Raw genomic sequence first — 8,170 nt, forward strand, 5'->3', positions numbered from 1 at the left:
ATCTTCTGTATTGGGTCTCACGGGATGGGTTATGAGACCCGGTCTCATAAGATTTTCTTTCAACCATATTTATATAGAAAACATGCATCAAAGTTGTGCACTTGACACCAAGTCAAAATATATTGGTATGAATAAGTTCTAGCCGGTAGATGCATGCTTCATCGTGCTATATAGTAATCTATACCTATTAATAAAAGAAGGACTGTGCTAACGACCAGTCGACCGGTTGTTAGCGACAGATCCGGATGATTCCACCCACGTACAATCCACTTCGCTCCGATTTTCCTGGCGCTACATCCGCGTCTTCTTTTTTTTCTAGCGCAATAAAAACAATTGACAGAAGTGGGATTCAAACCCGCTACCTCTTGATAGCCCGCGGTAGCTTGCAACCACTCGGTCTAGATTGAGCTAGTGATTAGATTAAGACATTTGTTTTCTACGTATAGTACAGGAAACATGCTTTTTCAGTTTTTTTCCTTGGATTTATGTACTGCACAATTTTCACGGATGGATATATGGTGTCTCCATGTCCCTCATGTTATACTAGTTACCTAGAATTTATCGGGAGATGTTTCTACACTTATTTTTAATGGAAACAAAAGTTACCAGGGTGTTCATACGTACGTTATCAGGTGTGTGGCGTGTAAATTATCATGTTATCGGGGTATATTTTTAATTTAAAAAATCTCCGAGTCAGAATTATCAAGGGGCCTGCCCATAAGTTATCAGGTCTGTAATGCGTTAAAAAAACCATGCTATTTACGCAAAAGTTACCGGGATATATTTTCAACAACTTTTTTTCTGAGGGTCAAAAAGGTTACCATGGTATTCGTACATGAGTTATCAGCTCCGCGCTGTATAATTTACCATGTTATTTACACTTATGTTACCGAGGGTATCTTTTCGACGACTTTTTTCTCCTGGTTCAAAGTTATCATGGTGTTTGTACCTAATTTAGCAGGTCTACAACATGTAACTTACCACGCAACTTACAAAGAACTTATCATATGTATGTTTCAACAACTTTTATCCACTAGGTCGAAAGTTACCACGGTGTTTGTCCATAACTTATCAGGTATGTGGTGCATATTACAATGCTATTTACACATAACTTAGTGGGGTTATGTTTTGAACAACTTTCCTCAGTCAAAAAGTTATCACGGTGTCCATACATTAGTTATCAACTCTACGTTGTGTATTTTACCATGCTATTTTTACATAGATGTTAGCCCCCCCCCCCCCCCCGCGCGCCTCTCATGGCGCAAAAATACCATGGTGTTTGTACCTAATTTAGCAGGTATGTAGTACGTAAGTTACCACGCTACTTACACACAATTTATCAGGGGTATGTTTAAAGAAAATTTCCGTTGGCTTAAAAGTTACCATGATATTTAGATGTAAGTTATCGGGTATGCGACACGTGTATTACCACGCTATTTACACAGAAGTTATCGAGAATATGTTTTCAATGGTTTTTTCTAGGTCAAAAAGTTAACGATGTTTGTATGTAAGCTATCAGGTTTGTGGTGCATAAATTATCAAGCTCATTACAAAGAATTTATCAGGGGATATTTCAAACAAACATTTTTTTTCTTGATGACACATGAGAAAAAAACTTTATAATTCATGGGAACACAAATAAAATAGTGCACCGAGTAAACCAAAGAAAACCCAAAAGATGACTTTTTTATGCTGACGTGAAGAAGGCTCAAAAAGAAAAAGAAAAACAATTTGCCCCAACAATCTTGTTTGATCCTGCGGGTAAGTACGTTGCCTGCTTCCATGAGATCGTGGGTTCGATCCTTCTAACCAACACTTCAATTTCGCTCAAAAAAAAACCAACACTTAAATTTTTCACGCCTCCATACTACTTTATAGAAAAACCCCTGATGTTTCTGACATTAAACCCGCAGTACACCGTCTTTCTTTCATATTAGAAAAAAATATAGAATCTAAATATGATGTTATTTTACCTGTTAACCATTTAAAAATAATACTATTTAGGGTGCAATCTTAATCAACAGTGCATTATCTGTCTTTCTTTCATATCGGTACTGGTCCGGATTGTGGATAAATAAACATCTTAGCAAAATCAGGATTGGAGACCAAATTAAAAATCACTTGCCTATTTCTCTGCCCGTTTCTTTGTACGTATTAAATCTACATGCAAGCCGTGTTTACATAGAAGACATGTGGAATCTTGAACTCCCATTTTTATTGGCAAAGACCATCTTTGTTTGGGCCGTAGCTACAAATACTCAAATTATAGATCTTTTTTGTAAATTAAGAGCGTGTGTTATTCTTTTCTCCCGTTGCAACGCACGGGCCCTTTTGCTAGTAACCATAAAAACATAAGCAATACTCCCTCCAATTCATAATTCATACTAAAACCATAACAAAAAATACGGAGCAAAGGGAGTACAAAGTATAATGATGTGGTCGGCCACCACCGCTAGTTGCATTGTAAACGCCATCCGGGTATAGAAACAATGAGCAGTAGCACGAGATACCTTGACGATCATGCAACCATATTGTTTTGGCACGTATTGAACACCTATACAATATTACAAAAAATGCATAGTATTTATTTTTAGTGTAGTGGCCGAGGCACATTTGTATTATGAAGATTACTGTGTCACCTTGATACACATAGTACTGTAACGTGTTACATAGATATGAAGCATCTGACACCAAACCTCACCACATGACGAGAAATCTAACGTCACCATCACAAAGACGATATGAATCTATGCCGTAGCTCCGTCGACTATGTTCAGACAAATGAACTCGAGGAGGATCGGAGCCTGATAGACAAACTCAAAGAAGAAGCGCTAACATCATAGCGTCACACCGGTAAGGACTAAAAAACTCTAACCTAAACTAGTAATCAGAGTGGAGGCACAGAGATTTCCCTCTCCACCACCGGCTGCCAGGGCGGCAGGCAGAGGGGAGGCAAATCCATAGGCTCGCCCGTAAAATCTGAAAAGAAAAGTTTGCCCTAACCGTATGGGTTTAGGGGAAAAAATGAGAGGAAGCCTAAATGTACACTACACAGTATAACGATGTGGTCCGCCACACCCGCCAGCTGCATCTAAACGAACGCCATCGACAATGAACAACAGCATGAGATACCAGTGTTAGAATAAATCCGATGCGTATAGTCGATCATTCAAGGACCAAGCAATCGCACAAACACGACACGGAGATTTGCTAACGAAGTTCACCGATATGAATACATCCCCGGGCCTGACTACGGGCGCTCCTCCCCATGACATCATCACAATACCGCACCACGCCCACCCGGGCGCCGGCACATGCTGTCGGCTCCCCCTGCGCGCGCATGTGCTATTATGTTGACATGTATTACTTCGTGTGTCTACCCCCACTATATATGAGAGGCATATGATACAAGTGTCCTACTAGGATATGATTCCATACCCTGTAAACACAATACAACTCAAAGTCTCTAACTCTAATCTATCTTGTACACAATATTCGACACAACTTTAGGGCGTGTTTGGTTGCCCGCATTAGGCCCAGTCTGGCCCGCGCGGGAAGAAAATGACCCGTTTGGTTGCCTGCGTTTACTGTGCGGCCCGCATGGCACGAACCTTAAAGCACACTTGGCCGGACTCGTTGGAAACGCTCAGATCGACAGTTTCTAGCGAGCCAGGCTGAGGCGAGCGCACAAGGTCAGCCTGTGCGTGCTTAACTTCTCCTACCTCAAGTAACCTTCCCTCTAATTCTGTTCTTCCTAGCCCCTTACGATCTACACAACGGTGCTTCGATTCGAGGTAAGCTCTACACGAAAAAGATGCACCTCGATGCTACGGTTCCATTCAGGCGATCGGTTCGTAGTTTCATCTGCTATAAGTTTTTAATTTCATCTTCCCGTTTGAAGCTATTCTTGACGAATTTTGTCAGATTCATCGCGCACGATCGATCGTTTGAAATTTCCTTTGACCAGCAGCCTAATCTCGCAGTTCCTCACAACATTCGTGTTGTAAGTTTTTGGTTTCGACGATCGTAGCTTCATCTCTCTTTGAGCAGCAGTCTACTGCACTGACGCCGCCATGTCGAGCTCCTCTGTCCTCTGCTCAGAGTCCTCCTATTCGTGCCTCTCGACGCCGACTCCTCTTGATCTCCTTGCCCACGTCCTACTACATTAGAGTCGCTTACGGCGTCGCACATCTCGGCCTATTCTCTGTCGTCCTCCTACTGCACTGACGCTGCAATGGCGTGCACACTGCTTTCTTGTGTCCTCTGCCTCCGTGCACACTGCAGCTCGGCGCGCCGCCGACGGGGTCGATCATCATCTTGGCCTCCTCTCTCTCGCCCTACTACACTGGAGTCATTTCCGGTGTCGATCATCTCGGCCTCCTCTCTCGTCCACTGCACTGACGATACCATGGCGCGGGCACTGCATTCTCCTCCTCTGTCGACTGTCTTTGCGCGAGCACCGCAACTAGTTCGCCGACGGTGTCGCTCGCCGTGCCACCGACGGGGTCGCTCGTCCACGACTCCATGCTCGTCATGTCGGACACGGCGCCACGGCCACTATCCACCGCAGTCGTCATGGTCCGGCGCACACTGCATTTCTTCTCCCACTTCCTCTACTATCTCTTAACCCTGTGTGCTATGTGCAAGTGCTAGCTCTTAATCATACCCCATGCGGGCAACCAAATAGCGTGTAGTTGCATGCGCCGAGACAATGCAGGCAACCAAACACGTGCCAAAGTTGATCTCCTAATGCAGGCAGTTCATATGCAGGCAACCAAACAACTCGCAGATGTCGTATATGAGGTTGTTTTTCTAGAGTCAGGCCGAGTGGAGATGTGTATGCAACGCGGGTACTGTAGGCGACGGCAACCAAACACACCCTTAATAACCCGGACGACATGCAACCATATTGTTCTGGCACGTATTCAACACCTATACAGTATCACAAGAATTGTGAAGTATTTATCTTTCCTGTAGTGGTCGAGGCACATTTGTATTATGCAAATTACTGTGTGTCCGCCTCGACACAGGGAGTACCGTAGCGTGTTAGCTGGAGTGAACAGTGAGGAAGTTGAATTATGCTTGGCCAAACGTGTGGACGAGCAGAGGTGGGGTCACCTTATCTTATCTCATGGAGCGGAGCCGAGCAGTGCACGTTGCTCGCTGCAGCCTGTAGCGTTCCATGCCAGGGAACCGCACAAGTGACTGCTTCCCTGAACCAGGGGGCACAGCGAACCGCGCCGTTTGGAAAGTGAGCTCTGCTTCGGCGGGACGTGCAAGCAGCTGAACTAGACAACCAGTGGAGGAGGCACCGCCCAGCGACCCTGGGCACTTGCCCGGGCTCGCTAGTCCTCGATAGCAGCGATCGATCCAAATTAACGAAGCGCTAAACATGTTCGACAGCTTGTTTACCCGGGCAAAAAAGAACTGGGCCTTCGGTTTTCATAGGTTCATAGCCCAACAGCAGTCAGCAGGCCAGGCCGATACAGAAGTCACCTAAAAAAACAAGGAAATACGTAGGTTGTACAGATCGATCGCTCGAACTCCCTGTCTCTTCGTTTCCACACAGGCGGCGAGCGCAGGGACTGGCGGCTGGGGCTAGAGCCCTAGACGGCTAGACGCAAGGCCGGCGGGCGGCGGCGAGCGGACGCAAGGCGTCCAGACAGTCTACTCGTCCGGTCTTCCCTCAACCTCCTCCTTCTTCTCATTCCGCCTCGGCTCTGTTCGGTAAGAAACTGAGAATCCTCCATTAGAATTAGGGTTAGCCGGCTAGGGATCCCTCATCTTCGTCTCTGAATTATTTGTTCTTGCATAACTAATTGGAAGGAGAGGGAGAGCTTCTTGCACCAGCGCACATCACTGAACTTCTTCAAGTAGAGAAGATAAAACATATTACAGGTTACTCTGTGTTTATTTTCAGGTCAGGGTCTCCGAAAGTTTTGATCCTCATATGATTTTCTCATGTATAAGTATTTATTTTCAGGTCAACTAATCTGTACAAGAACTAACTAACTAGCAAATGTTTTGTAAATGTGATTAGTATTTGAGAGCTTTGTTTGTCGTGTTCGTTGAACCCTAACTTAAATTTAGGGAATTTTTCATTCGGAACGATCATGACTTCATGACTAGAGATAAATTGAATTTGTTGTCTTCTGGAAACTAGAAAATCAAAGTATATAAGAAAAGGAACTTGTATTAATGCGATATTTATTACTTTCTAGTTGCTTACTCAGAATACAATATTTCTTTGATGCAACTAGTTCTGTACTATGAACTTCTTACTTGTAGCTCATTTACTTGTTTAACAACTAACTTCAAACTTTATATTAAATTTCAGAGATGAGGACTTTTTTGGTTAATAGACCAAGCACTGAAAATGCGAATAGTGTGCAACCGGACATAGAACTGGAGGCACACCCACCTCCTAACATTGCCAATGAGGAGGTTTTCTACTTGTGATGATGTTCAAAGTTTGGCCGTGAAGATGGTTGAAACTGAGAAACATTTGGTATTTTGACTGGTATACAAACTTATTGAGTTGGCCTTGATATTGCCGGTGTCAACGGTATCTGTTGAAAGAGCTTTTTCAGGAATGAAGATTATCAAGACTAAACTACGTAGCAAGATCAATAATGAATGGTTCAATGACTTGTTGATGATAAGGATATTATTCGAACATTTACTGCAATGAGCTCTCGGAAGGGGCATTTGCCTCGTGATTTTGTTTAGTGGGGTGTCGGTATGTTCCATTTGACCATCTCTATTCTTACAAGCTTTCGATTTTGAATATATTCACATCTTGCAACTTAATTTATTTTAATTGCAAATCCATTTTTTATATTGTAGTGCCTTCTAGAACTTTGGCAACATGGCGAGTTTGCCTCTATACAAAGGCTGTCTGTATGTCTTTATTTTGGCAAAAATTAACGAGTAAGAGATGCTTTCCTTTTGTTGACATGTCTCAACTTTATTTGGTTTATGAAGCGGATATTGATATATTAGCTCACTTTAAAAACAAATTTTGTGTCACTGTTATGGTTATGTTTTCACTTCATTATTAATGCGGATTTGTGATTCAGAAGTTTGGCAGTATATTATATGTTATTTATCCAAATCCCGAATTTTGATTTCAAGATTATACACTTAGGCTCAACTTGCCCAGGCTCCAGAAAAATTCTGGCTCTGCCACTGTAGACAATCATACATTTGCCTCACAAGTACGGGAAACACCGGCATTTGTACATATAAAAGATGGAAACAAGGTAATCAGATGGTGTAAATACAGTTACATACACAAGTCGTCAACCCGAGCTAGCTATTTTGCATAAAAATGAGCTAGAATATATTCCCTCCGTCCTAAATTACTTGTCTTAAATTTGTCTATATATATATATATATATATATATATATATATATATATAAAGAATAAACCATAATTGTGTTATTTCAGTTAGAGCCATGTCATACATAATTCATTACGATCCAATAGTTCCTAAAGAACGTAAACATAGTCTCTCTTTTTTCAAAAAAATACACCTAATCATGTATACTGAAAAAATTGAAAATGCTCGAAAAAGAGTGACTTAATTATGTTGGATGTTGTGTCCTTTCTGTTTCAAGGTGGATGGCCAACCTCCAAGTTCAGCAAGCCTAGGGAGACTACAACCCCGATATTTTTAAGTTTTACCTCGAAGAAATTCCTAAACTCGACGAAGTCTAGGAGACCTAATATTTGTTTAGGAGTTAACAGAAACTCCTTCGTATATCAAAAATATTAACTTTACTTCACAAACTGAAGATAAGAGATACTCCCTCCGTCCCACTATGTAAGACGTTTTTTGACACTACACTAGTGCCAAAATACGTCATACATTATGAGACGGAGGGAGTAGTTAACTGAATAGGACACCCAAGTTTTTTTACAAAGCATGAGGGGAACAATAACACTTCAGAGACATCTGCCTCACTGAATGATATTTGAATAATCAAACTTTGTATCAATATTCACAACGTCCAAACATAAAGTGGAAAAATAATCATGCTAACCAAAAATTAGGAGAAGACAGACAATAGATATTTTACTCTTTAGAATAATCTAAAATGATGTTATTTATATGGTGTTTCATCTTCGATCATTATCCCCAGAACTTCGGAAGGAACTGATATCCTC

General features: G+C 42.1%; 1 long non-coding RNA gene across 1 annotated transcript; it reads left to right on the top strand.

Annotated features, from left to right (window-relative positions):
- The first annotated feature begins 5,464 nt into the window (after positions 1–5,464).
- On the top strand, positions 5,465–7,041 carry LOC123050447 (uncharacterized). Its single transcript, XR_006423774.1, has 4 exons — positions 5,465–5,727; positions 5,827–5,920; positions 6,338–6,739; positions 6,847–7,041. It is a non-coding gene; the product is annotated as an uncharacterized lncRNA (long non-coding RNA).
- Positions 7,042–8,170: the final 1,129 nt, after the last annotated feature.

This window comes from Triticum aestivum, chromosome 2D (assembly GCF_018294505.1).
Source record: "Triticum aestivum cultivar Chinese Spring chromosome 2D, IWGSC CS RefSeq v2.1, whole genome shotgun sequence".
Classification (NCBI taxonomy): Eukaryota; Viridiplantae; Streptophyta; class Magnoliopsida; order Poales; family Poaceae; genus Triticum; species Triticum aestivum.